This window comes from Erythrolamprus reginae, chromosome 3 (genome assembly GCF_031021105.1).
Source record: "Erythrolamprus reginae isolate rEryReg1 chromosome 3, rEryReg1.hap1, whole genome shotgun sequence".
Classification (NCBI taxonomy): domain Eukaryota; kingdom Metazoa; phylum Chordata; class Lepidosauria; order Squamata; family Dipsadidae; genus Erythrolamprus; species Erythrolamprus reginae.
In genome coordinates this window covers 220,297,377-220,313,663 of record NC_091952.1, presented here as the reverse complement: position 1 = coordinate 220,313,663, position 16,287 = coordinate 220,297,377, and the positions used below count along the sequence as shown (strand labels likewise).

Sequence of the window (16,287 nt, the reverse complement as noted above, 5' to 3'; positions counted from 1 at the left end):
CTTGATAAAATTTTAAATATTATAATTATTGATATTTTATTATTTAATATACCCGGTATCTATTTTATGTCTTATATTTTATGAAAATATTTATTTTGTTTTTTTAAATATATATATTTATGTATATAGCATGTATATGTATATAAGCATGTTATATTCAAAAAGGAAGGAAAAGTTTAAGACATCCATCTGTGGGGCATTTAAGAATTGGTACATAGAACTATGACTTGTGTTTAAAACTGAACAGAAGATATTCCAAGCTAAGATATTTTTGTTACTTAAAATGTCATCCCCGCAGTCCCACCAAACTTTCTGCAATTGTTCATACAGGAGGTTATGTCAGTGGTGATAGCAGCATCTAATAAGCACTTGGCTAGCAGCTTACAGCTGTCCCCTCCTGAACTGAAGCATTAGATTTTAGGTTGAATGCAGATATTGGAAATGTTACTCTGGGTCCTTTTAATCAGTTTCTATAAACCAACTGCCTTCAGATGGAAGAACTCTCTTGAGGCAGACCTGCTCTCTTAACAAGTACATGGATATTTTTAGCTTAACCTCTTTACTTATTTATGTGGTTTCCCCCTCTTTTCCTTTGCTCAAGCACAGCCAAATCTAAACAACGATAAGAGCCTTCATGGACTCACTAGAACATTTGACAAGCAGGAGGGTAGGGATTAGGTACAACATTTTATGCAAGCTAAATATAGCCATATTGAGTATCTCCACGCAACTTATATATAAATGGCATGTGACATAGCCATCTGGTCAAACACACTACTTTAATCTAGTAAAGAACCTAAACTAGGGCTCATGAATTCATTAAATCTCTCCACAAGAGAATTACCTCAAGAAATCTTCAAACTGACAAGAGCTTCTCTCATGCATCCATAATTCATATCTGACAGACCTTTTTTCTAGGGCAGGGATGTAATGTTCACAAACTGTATAATTGTGATTCCAGTGTGAGCCAAACTTCATCATCTTTAGAAGAAGCTAAGTTTAAAAACTATAATTTTACCTTTACAAGATCACGTAATTTTATCCTTGCAAGATAATTTAGTTGGGGGTGGAGAGAGAGGGGGGAGAGGGAGAGAGAACTAGACAAAAGGGAGAAAGGGCAGAGGTTTTTTGGGGGGAGGTGAGGGAGAAAAACCCATCAAAGGGGCATGCATAAGTACACTAGAGTGCCTTCCATCTCCTGTCCTAATGTTTTTCTTTTACTAGTATCATGTATATAAATATTATTATATCTTTGTATACCACCAATACATACTTGACAAAACAAATAAATAAAAAATAAATAAAGCAAGAAGGGGTATCACAGGCTACATCCAACCTCCTGCCAGTTGGAAAAAGGCCACATGTTTTCCGCAGAATTTTTGAACAAGGAGCAAGGAGCTGCAGATGTGCCACAGATAGCTATATGAATTGTACCTCAGGGAGCTACCAGTCTCCACTGATAAACAAATAAGCAAAGCAACAGGAGAACTAGAAAATAACATACTCTGTGGCTCATGGAGGGCCTAGAACAGTGATGGCGGATCTTTTTTTCCCTTGGTGCCGAAAAAGCATGCACTCTTGCTATCTCGCATGCACAAGTGCCCACGCCCATAATTTAATGCCTGCGGAGGACGAAAGCAGCTTCCTTCACCCACCAGACCCTTTGCAGTCTGGAAACGGCCTGTTTCCCAATTTCTGGTGGGCCCAGTAGGCTTGTGTTTCGCCCTCCCTGGGCTCCAAAGGCTTGCCTGGAGCCGTGAGAAGGTAAAAACGCCCTTCCCATCTCCCGGAGGTTCTCTGGCCAGCACACACATACTGGAGCTGAGCTAGGGGTCAGCAACCTTAAATACTCAAAGAGCCATTTGGACCAGTTTCCCAGAGAAAACAAAACACTGGGAGCCACAAAATCTGGATGGGCATGGCCAACTCAATGTTGCTCACTCCTACCAAGTCATATGACCCCCCCAGGCCACGCCTACCCAGGTTTTGTGGCTGTTTTCTTTTTCTTTTTGCAAAAAAGTTTTTTAAAATTTTTTCTACACAATTTCATATATAAATCAATACATACGTACTTTAAAATATAAAAATAAAATAGTTATACAAATAGTTTCAACTCCTACCCTCTAAATGTTGCTATAGAGCACTGCACACCAAAACAACTAGACATTTTTCCCTGAATGCCATCACTCTACTAAACAAATAATTCCCTCAACACTGTCTGCACTTCTATTTCTACTAGTCTTTTCTCATCATTCCTATCATCCTTTTCCTCCCACTTAGAACTCTATGACTGTAACTTGTTGCTTTTAACCTAAGATTTTTATTAATATTGTTTCTTCATTGCTTATTTGACCCCTAAAACAATCATTAAGTGTTGTACCTCATGATTCTTGACAAATGCATCTTTTTCTTCTATGTACACTGAGAGCATATGCACCAAGACAAATTCCTTGTGTGTCCAATCACACTTGGCCAATAAAGAATTCTATTCTATTCTATTCTAACATTTTGCTGAAATATTGTTTAGCAACCTGGATTTTGTTTCGACATCATTCAACATTTCTGTATGTTTCTGAAAAGGTTTCAAAAACTGCCACAATCAGAAAGAAAGAATAGCCTATTTCTAAAGTGCTGATATCTTTCTGAGATATCTTCAAAATAACACAGCAATAAACTCTGAGATTCTTCCCCAGCTTTTATCTGAAATGTATGTGATAATTCAAGCACCAAATGTCCTTGCTTTGCAGGATCACATTACCTATTGTTGCTTACTGCCTTCTGATTCTTCATGGCCCAATGAATATAATATTACCAATACTGTCTGATATTTAACCTACTTCTTTGAATTCTTAAAATATATTTGTGCAATCATTGGTACTGTCTTGTCATTATGCTTTGGTTAATCAGTTCCTGGCAAATATGTAGATGCAGGAAATTTTATGTTATGTGAGCACAGTCATTTGTCATCAGTTCATAAAAGCCCCAAAGACGACACTGTCTCTGCTTATTTGATTCTACCCTAGAGCAATTTAAACTTTGTCATGCCAGACAGGAAAAATTCTTCATTAGAAATCCTTAGAGATACATTAACATAATTGAGCATGACATATTTAAGGAAAACTAGAAGATAGAGCTTATACACTTAACAAAAAGGTTTCAACTAGTAATACAGGTTGTTCCCAACTATGAATCACAAATGAGCCCAAAGATTTGGTTGTTAAGCAAGGGAATTGTTAAGTGGCCCCCATTTTATGACCAGCTTTACCACACTTAAGTGAATCACTGTAGTTGTTAAATGAATGATACAGTTGTTAAGTAAATCCGGCTCCCCCCATTGATTTTGCTTGTTGGAAGACAGTTGGGAAGATTACAAATGGTGAGCACACAACTGTGCGACACTACAGCCATTATAAATATATGCTGGTTGTCAAATACTTGAATTTAGTTCACTTGATCATGGCAATACTGTAACATATGTGAAAACTGATCATAGCTCACTTTTTTCCCCTGTCATTGTAACTCCTAAATGTCACAAAATGAATGGTTGTTAAATGTAGGATGTATATATTTCTTGCAAATTATCTTAACGAAACAGGAGTAAGGCTTTAGGCTCCCCTGGGTATCTGGATGGAAAGCAAACTGTAATAGTTCCATTTGCATTGGTAGATGCTGCTGCTGCTGCTAAATTTAGGGTCACTTGGTTGGCTGAGTGGCTGGATTGGGAGCAGGCCAAAGGAATGTAAGGGACCTGTTGGGATGGTTAGGGGAGATGGATTGGTGCTGCAGCATCCCAGCGGTTGGCTGTAAGGATGAATAACTATGGTATAACTTTGAAACTTGGTCTTGGGTAACTTCTGGGGAAGTCTGTTGTAACTTTGAATGGTCATTAAGTGATTGATTGTAAGTCAATAACTACTTGTATATATACTCAAATACAGGCAAAGACTGAAATTCTTTGATAGTGTGATTGATATGATATACAATAGAAAATCATGAAAACCACAACCTTACAGTACAATTCTATGTACATTTACTCAGAAATAAATCCCTATGCATCCAAAATATAAAATCACTTAGTGTCACAAGAAGAATGGCCACCAACATATGAATTAAATGTACAGAAGTACACAAATGTATGCTAACAAATATAGCAACAGATGTTCAAGAATGTGCAGGCTCAGGTAGATTTATTTTTATTCATGTTATCATTCAAGAAAAAAAGGAAGGGAGGAGGGAGGGAAGGGAAGACGTGAAAAACAGTACTATACAGCAAAGAAATAACCTGCTGCACAGATGGTATCAATGGAAGATATTTTATTTCTGAAACCATGATCAGCACTACCCCAAATCCTTCAAAAATGTAATATATTTTATAAATCAATATAAGAAAGCTATTTAAGGCTAATTAAAATATTAAGGTATCAACCAGTTTCACTGTACTGTATATCCAGTATAGCATCTTTTTCCCATATCATTCTTATAACCTGTCATTTTAAAAACCACTTTCAATTCAGTCTCAATTTTGTCAGGTAAAATCTATTCTTCTTCCATAATATTTTTAGACAGAATTTACCTATAGAGATAGATACTATTAAAATTAACTTCTGGGCCTATTGTTAACAAGTATTTGATATGGTTTGATATATGACCTGCCCCAATTATTACAACACAAAATATGCACATGTTGGAAAGTCCCTAATCTATTTAGATTAAAATGCAAAAATTAGTGGCTTTTTGTAAGTATTTTTGTTTAAATTAATCAATCCCCTTACTTACCGTTCAGTGTGTGCAATGACATATAGATTTCTCCATTGCCCATGATATACTTTCCAATCTACCTATCATCTGGGGTTTTCAAACTTTGTTAAAATTACTCTTCTTCTTTGAATAAAGGATTTATTATATTTAATGTTTGTGGCTTCTTTGTTGTGGCTTGCAGGGAGATATATTTGTTACTTATTTCCAATCATTAACTTTTAATCTATATATCACAAATTTTGCAATATGTAGCGTTCATATATCCTCTAAGTTGATTGGAACTACTTTGGTATAGAGTTAAAAGCACTAGGTTAGAAATTAGGAGACTGAGTCCTAATACTGTTTTAGGCAATAAACCAGCAAGATTACTCTCAGCCAGCAAAAGGCAGCAAGGATAAGTTACTGTACTTCCAAATTGTTGTTGAAAAAACTGCAGGGAGTTGCCCAGTCACCAAGAATCAAGGCTGACTTGAAGGGGTACACACACATTGCTTGCCGCCCAATAGTGTGTCCTAATCTGAGAGTCCCTGCTTTACAACAAGCCCTGTAAAATGTGGCAGACATGAACTAAAGAGATGTTGTACCTTTATATTCGGTTATATAAATTAACTCATAAAATACAGCAAACAGCAATAGCACTTACTTATACTGTATTACTGCTTCGTAGTGCTTTTACAGCCCTTTAAGTGGTTTAGAGTCAGCATATTGCCCCCAACAATCTGGGTCTTCATTTTAACAACACAATGAATATAGCATTCTTTCTGTTGTGTTCCAATACTAAAGAGGCAGGAGACTGGTAGTGTGACTCCAACTCTTTATTGGTTACTGTGAGCAAACGTCAGCCTCTGGCAGATTTAAATAGGGAGCCTTTTTGGTAAAGAGCCAATCAGAATTTCCCTGCTCAACTTCCCAGTCGAATTGGACTGAAACTTTCCAGCTTCCAGGGCATAACACTTTCCACATTCACTTTCCCCACTAGTAAAAACTATGTATTTTCTAGGTTAGCAAGAATATAAATTAAGAGGATTAAAGCTAACACAAAGAATAATTATTCATAGCACTGTCCCAAAAAGGCAATAAATCAAGTTACTGCAATCATATTACATATCATAATACAAAAAATAGTATAAGGGCAGACTAGATGGATCTTGAGGTCTTTTTCTGCCGTCAGTCTTCTATGTTTCTACAGTGGTCCCTCTAATTAAGAACTTAATTCATTCCATGACCAGGTTCTTCAGTAGAAACGTTCTTAAGTAGAAGTAATTTTTCCCATAGGAATCAATGTAAAAGCAAATAATGTGTGCAAGCTCATTAGGAAAGAAATAAAAGCTCGGAATTTGCGTGGGAGGAGGAGGAGGAAGAGAGTCGCTGCGGAAGGAAGAAGGTGAGGTGAGGTGAATCAAAAAAATCCAAAACTTTCATGCTTAAAAAAAAAAGAGGGACTCTGAGGCGGCGAGGAGGAACACACGCTTCCAATACACCTGGTGCGAGGCTGCCTCCCATACACTGCCTCCCATACACTGGCTGGTGCTGCTGCTACCTGCTGCCTCTTCCTTCCCATGCTGAAGGGCTCCCCTCTCCTCTCGTTTGCTCACTTTGTAGCCAGCGCCTTTCCTTCGCTGTGGTGACTGCTTGGCTGCCCAGAGCAAAGGGAGCGTTTCTTTTCTCTGGGAGCTGGCAGAGGTTTATTCCCTGTCCAAGCACCCAGAGAAAGGAAAATGCTTCGTTCGCTCTGGACTGCAAAAACCTCCTTAAGCGCCACCAAAAGGCTCCTCTGGCAGCCCAGAAAAGCCCGAGATGGCCTGGATTAAAGGGGGAATGGCAAGAAACTGGCCAGGCCTTCATGCCGCTCTCAAATTTCCTGAGAAATGTTTTCGGGCTTGGATTCTTAAGTAGAAATTGGTTCTTAAATAGAAGCAAAAAAATCTTGAACAGCCGGTTCTTATCTTGAAAAGTTCTTTAGAAGAGTTCTTAAGTAGAGGTACCACTGTACATTTGTTTTATTGATTGTCTCATGAAGCATTTGAGGGAAATAAACTTTTTGTTATGCTAAACTCAGTTTCTGGTGTCTGCATGGATATTCCATGTAATTTTCTATTTAATAGTGATTCATCAAAGTTGTTTCTTTTTCAATTTGCACTATAAAAGAGATCCTGCTAGGTAAAGGCACAGGTCCTACCTTATGCATGAAAACTAGTTTGGAACTTTCAGACAGTCATTCTCTCTTAGCCTAATTCACCTCACACGGTTGTCGTTGCAGGGGGAATAGGAAGGAATATTAGGTATGTTGGCTATCTTGAATTATTTTTAAAATAGTAATTCTTCAAGTATTAATTAAGTCTGACCACTCTAATGTTTTCCAAACCAAGCATAATCCAATTGCTAAAAATGAACATTGCTTGTAGTTAACAGATCTGCTACCTGGAGTGATCGAATTTTGTTGTTAACTGGATTCTTGGGCAAATGACAAAACAAAAAAAATAGAAGCAAGATTAAAAACCCACACAGTGAATAACAAAACAGAAAAAAATGAAACCAGCAGCAGAAAAAGACATACTGTAGATTAATTGACTAGGAGTATGCATATAAGGTGCAAAACTCCCTGGGAAATGTGATTAACTAAGTCGAATTGGATACCACTAACATTATTCCACTTTCCGCAGAGAGGGCATTCAATGCACAGTAAAGTCCAACACATTTGAGAGGTAGTGACTAAAGGAAAGCTCATTTAAAGAAGTGAGTGGATATGTCTCCTTCAAGAATAAATTAATATGATAGTCCATTAAGATAAGAAGCATTTTTGGAGCAAAATCCTACATGCTTTTCACAGTCTTTTCCCAATCTAAACCGTAGTTATACAGTTGAGATTTTAATTTATTTATTGCTAGCTTAGCAATGCCTATGCTTCTGTTGCTAGGCAACTCTGTAGTATGAACATGCCTTTTGCTGTTTCCAGCATTATTACAAGGATCATTACAGTTCTTCTCACTATGTAGGACAAAAGCCATTATGAAATTACATTTAAATGACATTGAAAAAATGGCTTTGTTTTAATGTTTTAGGAAACGAGAAACTAAAATTTCTGATAAAGTGCAAATTTAGGGATTTCATGCTTATTTAATGAGAATGTAACAAATACTTTATTAGATACTTTTAGTAACAGTTGCTAAAATAGAAATGCTTTTTAAATCTTTACCATTGTTGAAATACATCTTTCACTCTCTCTTTGATACATGAAGAAAGCAGAGAAAAGCTTCAAGTACAGTGGTACCTCTACTTACGAACGCCTCTACATATGAACTTTTCAAGATATGAACCCGGTGTTTAAGATTTGTTTGCCTCTTCTTAAGAACCATTTTCACCTTAAGAACTTGAGCCTGGGTGCGTGTGCTTTCTTACTGCTGCTGGGATTTCCCATTTGCTTGCTGCCCCACCGGGATTTCCCGCCTCCAGACTGCCAACATTGACTGTTGCCAGCCGAAGCGCCTGGGATTTTCCCTTTGCTTTCCAGTGGCTGGAAAGCGGTGGGGGGTATTTGAGGAGGGGGCTCAGGACACTAAGCGGGAAGGCAGACCCTCCTCCTCCCGATTGGGAATGATAGGTGTCAGTATCCATCCACGCCAGCTCCTAAAAGTCCCTGAAACTTTTTTAAAAAACTTTTGGCAGCATCCTGGCCGATTCCTTGCTAGGGAAGCCAAGGCAGCCCCTTCTGTTAAGGGTGGGCAAAAGACGTCCGGGGCCCCTTGGCCTGTCGCTGCGGGCAGAAGTTGCAGTTCAATTGGCCTTGTCTGAAGCTGAAGTTCCGGGATTCTCCTTTGCCGCCATTGCTGAAAACTTTCAAGGAGGGTGGAAGCCCCGCCGTCTGACAAGCCGCCAGGCAGCTTTCCACGCATTTCAATCGACTCCAGGCAACCTCCACTGTCTCCCCCCCTCCTCCATCCGCCCACGAACAAGGATCCAAATGCCGGCGGTAATAAGGCAAAAGGGGCGAGTTTTCTGATTGCACGCATTATTCGCTTTTACATTGATTCCTATGGGAAAAATTGCTTCTTCTTACGAACTTTTCTACATACGAACCTGGCCACGGAACAAATTAGGTTCGTAAGAAGAGGTACCACTGTATTTCATGCACTTATATTATCACCACATTTAACTGTACCTTAAAAATGATGTTTGTTGATAGTATTTAACTTCTTGTTCAATTGCAGTCCAGAATCAGTCTCTATATACTGTAGCTCTATGATTAACAAATACAAATTGATTGTAGTTGATCAGTCATTTGTAGCTTGGTATTTTTAGAGGCTCAACATAGATGATGAAAAGTAATATACTTTTTCTATCTTTTATGAATTGTATCAGTTGTGTTATCAACCTGTCTTGCTCTAAACAGTTGTTCACTAATTACTGGCAGTAAGAATAAAGTATGCAAGACAAAAAAAAAAGGATCACAGCAGTAGGACACAAATGCTCTGACAAATTAGTACAATAAGACCGATTTTCTCTCTTCATTCTGGCTGCCAAGATACAAGAAATGATTGGTTGGATGTACTTTGACTCTCTCATATAATATCTGCAGACAGAGCTTTATGTTTTAATAGCCTAGTGCCTTCAGGAAATATAATGCAAGAATGGCCTGTTCTGCATCTGGTTCTGCTCTGCAAACTTAGCTACTTTATATTGTAAACCATGTTTATGTTTGTTGAGTGAACACAACCAATTGTGATTTAATCAGCAATCCTTAATGATGTAAATTATAGTTTCATGCATGTATGTATGAATCCAGGAAATTATTTCTTCCATAATGCAGATTTGTTTACACACATGAGATTAATGTGCACCTTCTTTGTGATAGTTCTACATAAAGAAACATTTCTGCAAAAATATTGTGTGGTCTATTTTGATCAATGCACTATGATATAGACCTGGAATGGATTGATAAATCAATTATTTAGAAGAGTAGAGTCTACGGAGAGGGGCGGCATACAAATCTAATAAATAAATAAATAAATAAATAAATAAATAAATAAATAAATAAATAAAAAATAAATTGGACTAGTTTACTTTTCAATAACAGAATTTACCACTTTATGAGAAATGAACATATTTCATCCCAAGTATTTGGCTTTGTACTGTGACATATTGTGTGATTACATTTAATATTTCTTGCTTTCTTTAGGATAGCGTTGGTGAATGCATCTGGCTTTTTGGAACTTATTGTGAAACATAAGTTATTTCATAAAATATTTTGTCAAGAGCCCTTGCGTATAAATTAATTTGAGCATAAACATATTCAAATTACCCAATTTAATATTTTCCAAGCCTCAATTTGGGGTAGGGGTGGGGGGGAAATAACAAAAATTAAACAGAAATAGAAATGCAGATGTCTGTATAGTTCAGTATTCAAATTTGGAAGTGTAGAAAATAAACTTTATAATATTCAAAGGATAAACTAATAAACATGTGCCAATTCTTCACAGATTCATATCTTTTCTCAACCATCATTAATTTCCTCTCTACCTTTTCTTCTACTGATTTTGCATCCTCCAGCATAGGAAAATGAAGGAACAGATATCCTCCCCTTGACATACAATTGTTGCACTTACCAGAAATTAAAAGATTATAACAATTTCTAAAGTGGGGAACCTAATGGAGTTTCTACTGGAGATCTCTGTAATAAAATATAATTTTATTATGAACTAACGATGTAAATCATATGTTGGGATGCTGGGCTTTCCAACCTCTAAAAAATAGAAAGAAATGATCACTTATTTGATCAAGTCTATATCAACTGTAAAGCAATGAAATCCTGGCGTCACCTCTAGGAGATATTACGCCATCACCTTGCCCTATACATTCCCTATTCTGCTGGCTGAATAATACTAGCAGTCTAGCATTAATGGTTTCTGATCAGTATTCATTAATTGTATTGTTCATATTGTTAGTAAAAATAAATCAACCTTACTCTTAGTCTCATTACTGGGATGATCAAAGATTTTAATGGGTGTATACTTGTGAACCAATAGGGAATAGCATAAAAATGACAAAAGGAAAGAAGTATTTTGGTTAGAATGGACTAGCTAGGACAGTGATGGCGAATTTTTTCCTCAGGTGCCGAAATAGCATGTGTGTGCGCTTTCGTGCATACATGAGTGCCCACATTCATAATACAATTCCTGGGGAGGGCAAAAACAACTTCTCACACCCCCTGGAGGCCCTCTGGATGCCAGAAACAGCCTGTCCCCCAACTTCTGGTGGGCCCAGTAGGCTCGTGTTTCACCCTCCCCAGGCTTCAAAGGCTTTCCTGGAGGTGGGGAAGTTTAAAAATGCCTCCCCCCCCCCCCGGCTCTCTGGAAGCCAAAAATGCCCTCCCAAAGGCTCTGTGTGAGCCAAAAATCATCTGGCCAGCACAAACATGCATGTTAGAGCTGAGCTAGGGCAGGGGCTCACGTGCCAACAGATATAGCTCCGCGTGCCACCTGTGGCACCCGTGCCATAGGTTTGCCATCACTGAGTTAGGACTTCTCAAATAAGTAGAGACATCAATCTCCTTTGAGAAAGATTGCCTATGGTGAACAATGAGAGAAATAGATTTAAAAAATCACAGAAATGCATTAAAGAAACTATAAAGGACAGAGATAAATGAGATTACGGTTTGAATTAAGAATCTGGCTGTGATAAAGAAATTTCTGAAGATACAAGAACGTTACACTATGCTTTCAGAAGGGAAAAAACTTTTAAATATTTGCTTCCTTTGTTCTTACTGATGGCCTTACATAGCATGCTACAAAATGTTCTAGCAATTAAATCTGAAATAATCATATACTGAATATGCATTTAATCACTCACTTAGAAGAATTAAAAGACAAAAGGAAAAAGTAAATGTAAAAAAGATAATATTTTCCGAGTGATTAAAATATCTAAATATGTTATCATTATTAAAATAAACTAAAGATGAAAATAAAAATGATGCAATAAAATATTCGTAAACTATAAATAACTTTAAAGATAATTTTAAGAACACAAAGATTTTTCCAAAATGGAATTTCTAAACAAACTTATATCCTAAACACATTCCTTAAAATCAGGAGAATAACTTTCTTTCTAATTAGCTAAAATTATCCTCAATATCAAATCTCAGGCTTGCCAGAGCTAAATATTGCCCTAAAGTGGCAAAATCCATATTTTAGGAATATAGTTCAATATCATTGTTATCCTTACCGTGTTTCCCCGATAGTAAGACACCCCCGATTGTAAGACGTATCGGGGGTTTCAGGGGGGTCGGCTAATATAAGCTGTACCCCGAAAGTAAGACATATGTCTTACTTTCGGGGAAACACGGGGGTATTGCGGGGGGGGGGAGCCCGATGACGTTGCTTACAAGCTCCCCGCGCGCCCCTCGCCTTCGCCTCGCCACCGCCTCTTCCCCTGCCGAGGCTCGGCTCCAAGCGGCCCGCGAGGCCGACCGGCTCCGAGGCGAGCGGCCGGAGCTGCGCCCTCCTTCGCCCGCCTCCTTTCCTCGGTCTGGGTGTATGGGAGGCACGTGCTCCTTCTCGCTGCCTCATAGTCCCTCTTTTTTTTTTAAGCCTTAAAGTTTTGGATTTTTTTTATTCCTTTCACCTCACCTTCTTCCTTCAGCAGCGACTGTCCTCCCCTTCTGCCTCCTCCTCCTTCCACCCAAATTCCGAGCTTTTATTTCTTTCCTAATGGGTTTGCACGCATTATTTGCTTTTACATTGATTCCTATGGAAAAGATTGCTTCTACTTACAAACTTTTCTACTTAAGAACCTGGTCATGGAACTAATTAAGTTCTTAGGTAGAATATATTCTGTATATTCTTTTTTTAATTGATAATTGGAATCACTAAAAGGTGGGCTGAACATAATGCCTGTTTTAATGTAGTAAAAATGTAATAAAACCGAGTCAAACAAATATTATGGTTGAGCATCAAATGAGAAAATAGGCTGCTTTGGGACAACTGTGCAGGGCTTAAGCAATGCATCAAAGCTGCCTATTTTTTTCCAGGATGTGTATAGTACTAAAATTATTAAAGCATGAAGACAGAGACTCTATGATCACTATTTCATACACATGAAAGCTATCAACACCATTTATGCTTGGACATTTTTTTAAAAAGCCAAATGAGATCTAGGTCTTGCTCTTTAAAAAATTTTCTACGCACATCCAATGGTAGAACTTGCCTGAAGAAACTATCACAAAAGGAGGTTACTTAAAATTCTAAGAATGAGCTTGTTGTTTATTTCACATTCTCCAAGTGTATTCTTAACAACTTTAAAAAGAGAAATGTTGAATTTTTCACACGCCTTGCTATTTTATTATTTAAATGAGTCTTTTTTAATTTACTGATTGTGATCTGAAGCTTGGCAACCAACTCAGAAATTACATTGAAATAAATCCAGGAAAAAGAAAACAAGTTAACTTTCTCACAAACACATCCTTGGCATGATTGATTCTTAAGAATTTCCCCACTTCTTACCACTAGTTTAGTCATGCTTTAGCTTTGGTTCAGAATTTTGAGTGGACTGAATTATACCATTCTTCTAGATGAAGGTTGAATACATAGTAAATACTACAGATCGTTATTGAGTTATGACAATTAGGAGCAGAATTTTTACTGCTAAATAAGAGGTTTGTTAATAGTCCAAACCAATTTTTCAACCTTTTTTCTTAAACCAATCAGCGCGGTTGTTAATTGAATCATGTGGTTGTTAAGCAAATACCGATCTCCCCACTGACTTTGCTCACTGGAAGTTGGTTGAGAAGATTGCAAATCACAATCATGTGAACTTGGAGGGTGAAACATGCTGATGTATGACACAGCTATGCAAATGCTGTGATGGTTGTAAGTGCAATGACCAGTTGTAAGTCACTTTTTCAGAACTGTTGTAACATCAAAGAGTTGCTTAATGAATAGTTGTAAGTCTAGAACAGTTATGGCAAACCTATGGCACAGGAGCCACAGGTGGCATGTGGAGCCACATCTGCTGGCACATGATCCAATCCCCTAGCTCAGCTCCAGCACATATGTGTGAACCGGTCAGCTGATTGTAGGCTCGCATGGAGGCTCAGGGAGGGCACTTTTGGCTTCCAGAGGGCCTCTGGGAGAAAAGGGGAGAGCATCTTTGCCCTTCCCAGGCTCCAGGGAAGCCTCTGAAGCTTGGGGAGGGTGAAAACGGGCCTACCGGGCCACTAGAAGTTGAGAAACAGGCTGTTTCTGGCCTACAGAGGGCATGTGGGGGGCAGCATAGGCAATTTTCACCCTTCCCAGGCATTGAATTATGGGTCTGAACACTCACGCAGGCGTGATAGTGTATGCACATGCGCTTTTGGCACCTGAGAGAAAAAATGTTCGCCATCACTGCTCTAGAACAACCTGTAATTTAGAAATTATGTGTTTATGTCTGGGTTCAAAAATTAGGTGTGCTCTTATCAATGAACTGTATTAATTCATGTGTCAGATGAAGACAATTTAAGCAAATTGAACTTACTTTGAATTTGCACAGTGTTTTTGCAGAGATCTCAAAGGACTGTACCATTTAAAAAATGATACAATCACAGTCACATAACAAAAGTAAACCAAATACAGTACTGTAGTATTATAATTTATGAAAGGCCCTGTAAAACTATCTTTTTAATCCATCTAAAATTCAATAGAATCAATATGTTTTCTCTCTGAAAGAAGTTCTATCTTTTGAATGCTATTACAAAGAAAATTGTCTCATAGACTCACCAAACTAGTCACCATCTCTCTGCTTTCTTCTTGGACAACTTAATGAACTATACTTCCTATCATGCCTTGAATTCTTCCCATCCTGAGAAAGCTGATATTTTTCTTACAAAACCAGTATAGCATCTCAAGGAATGAAGCTTCTAGCAAGATTATTCTGTCTTCTTTACCAAAGCATCTCAATTTGCTAGGCGATGATGGAATAGATGTCTGCTTTCCAATGTTCTGAAGCCTGATAGTTCACAGGGTCCAGGAGGAAAACATTTTGAAATTCCCTGACATTTCCCTGACATTTCCCTGTAACTTGCGATTTAGTTAAGGCAAGGTTGTAGATGACGTCATACCAAATGGCTAAGCCGTGGAGAAGTATCGGTAGCTGAAGAAGCAAGTTATTTATTATTTATTTATTTATTTAGATTTGTATGCCGCCCCTCTCCGAAGACTCAGTTGCCACAGTTATGCTCATTTTTGCTTGACTCTGCCAGGTATCATGATCCATTTTTTAAAACATGATTTTCCCTTGACTTTTAAACATTTTAATACAGTTTGGGTATTTCCTTCTGATTTATTCCATTTTTTTCACGAATTCTCTGATAAATTCCTGATAATTCCCTGATTTCCAGGTTTGCTGGACACTCTGAGTTGAAGAACTGGATAGAAACCTGCTATCTCCACCTTCCCATTTAGTTGCTTCTTGTGTACCTCTCACCATGGCCAACACTCCATGGCCAACTTGCCACAGAACAACTCAACACAGGTCAATTTATCAATTCAATTTAATTATTTAAAATAAATAAATAATAATAATTTTTATTATTTGGATTTCATTTTGCCCCTCCTTTTACATCCTTTCTTTAACGATTCTATTCCACTATTTCTTTGATAACAGTATAACTCTTGTCCTGCAGTATGTTCTCCCATAGTGGTTTGGCCATGGCAAGTTGGCTGCAGCAAAGGCTGGGTAGGAGGTGTCATGCCATTCAGGGATAGCACAGGGGAGGCAGTGCAGGCTGTAAGAGATGTGTGGGCAGAGGTGTGTGTCACATAATGTAACAACCTGTTCTCCCAGAAACAAAAATGCATGCGTGCGGCATCAAAAACACAGCAATTATATAGGATGGGGTAGCACCAGGGTGGGTGGGCAAACCCAGCCATTGGTCGGAACTACCGGTTAGCTTGAACTGGTAACAGCCCATCTCTGTGTGCGGAGTTGCCCAAGAGGCACAATTGGTTAGGTACAGTGGGTTGTGAAAGGTGCATGGGAGTGCACAAGAGGTGCTGATTTAGTCAGGAAAAATGCACGGGGTAGTGTGTGTCAGAAAATTGCCCTGATATGTGCAAATAGATGTGCCATAAGTCATTGAAGGCATGCATTGGGATGACTGTCATGAAAGCCATGGGAGTGGCAGAGGGAAGTTTATAGGAGAGTGCATGGATCAGGAAGGGTCTATGGGTGTTCTTTCTTCTGTGTTCATCTATTCCATTTCCCTCTCCTTCCAACAGGCAAGTAAGTGACTGTAGCTGGCTGGCTGGGCTGGGAGACAAGAGATTGTGAGACTGACTGAGAAAAGCCCCCAGAATTTTAAAAATGAAGATTATGTGATATCAGTAGCAGCCCGTAACAAAGAAACAGCCACAACCTTTCCAAAATGTTCTGACTGTGGCCAGCAGACAAGGGTCCCAGATTCTGAATACATTCTATAATTCAATTCAATTCATTAGATTTGTATGCCGCCTCTCTCCGAAGACTCTAATCAAATAATCTGAAGTACCTTAATGCAAA

At 38.3% G+C, this 16,287-nt stretch overlaps 1 protein-coding gene across 7 annotated transcripts in view; it reads right to left on the bottom strand.

The window, feature by feature from the left end:
* The window catches only part of PKIA (cAMP-dependent protein kinase inhibitor alpha), a 38,367-nt gene that overhangs the window by 10,802 nt on the left and 11,278 nt on the right, over nt 1-16,287 (bottom strand). For 4 of the 7 annotated variants that reach the window (XM_070747947.1, XM_070747945.1, XM_070747949.1 and 1 more), the window contains exon 2: nt 8,918-8,995. The exons of the other annotated variants lie outside the window; for them this stretch is intronic. The gene's annotated coding sequence lies outside the window, so the exon portion shown is untranslated. The remainder of the gene's footprint in view (nt 1-8,917; nt 8,996-16,287) is intronic. 7 annotated transcript variants of the gene reach the window in all.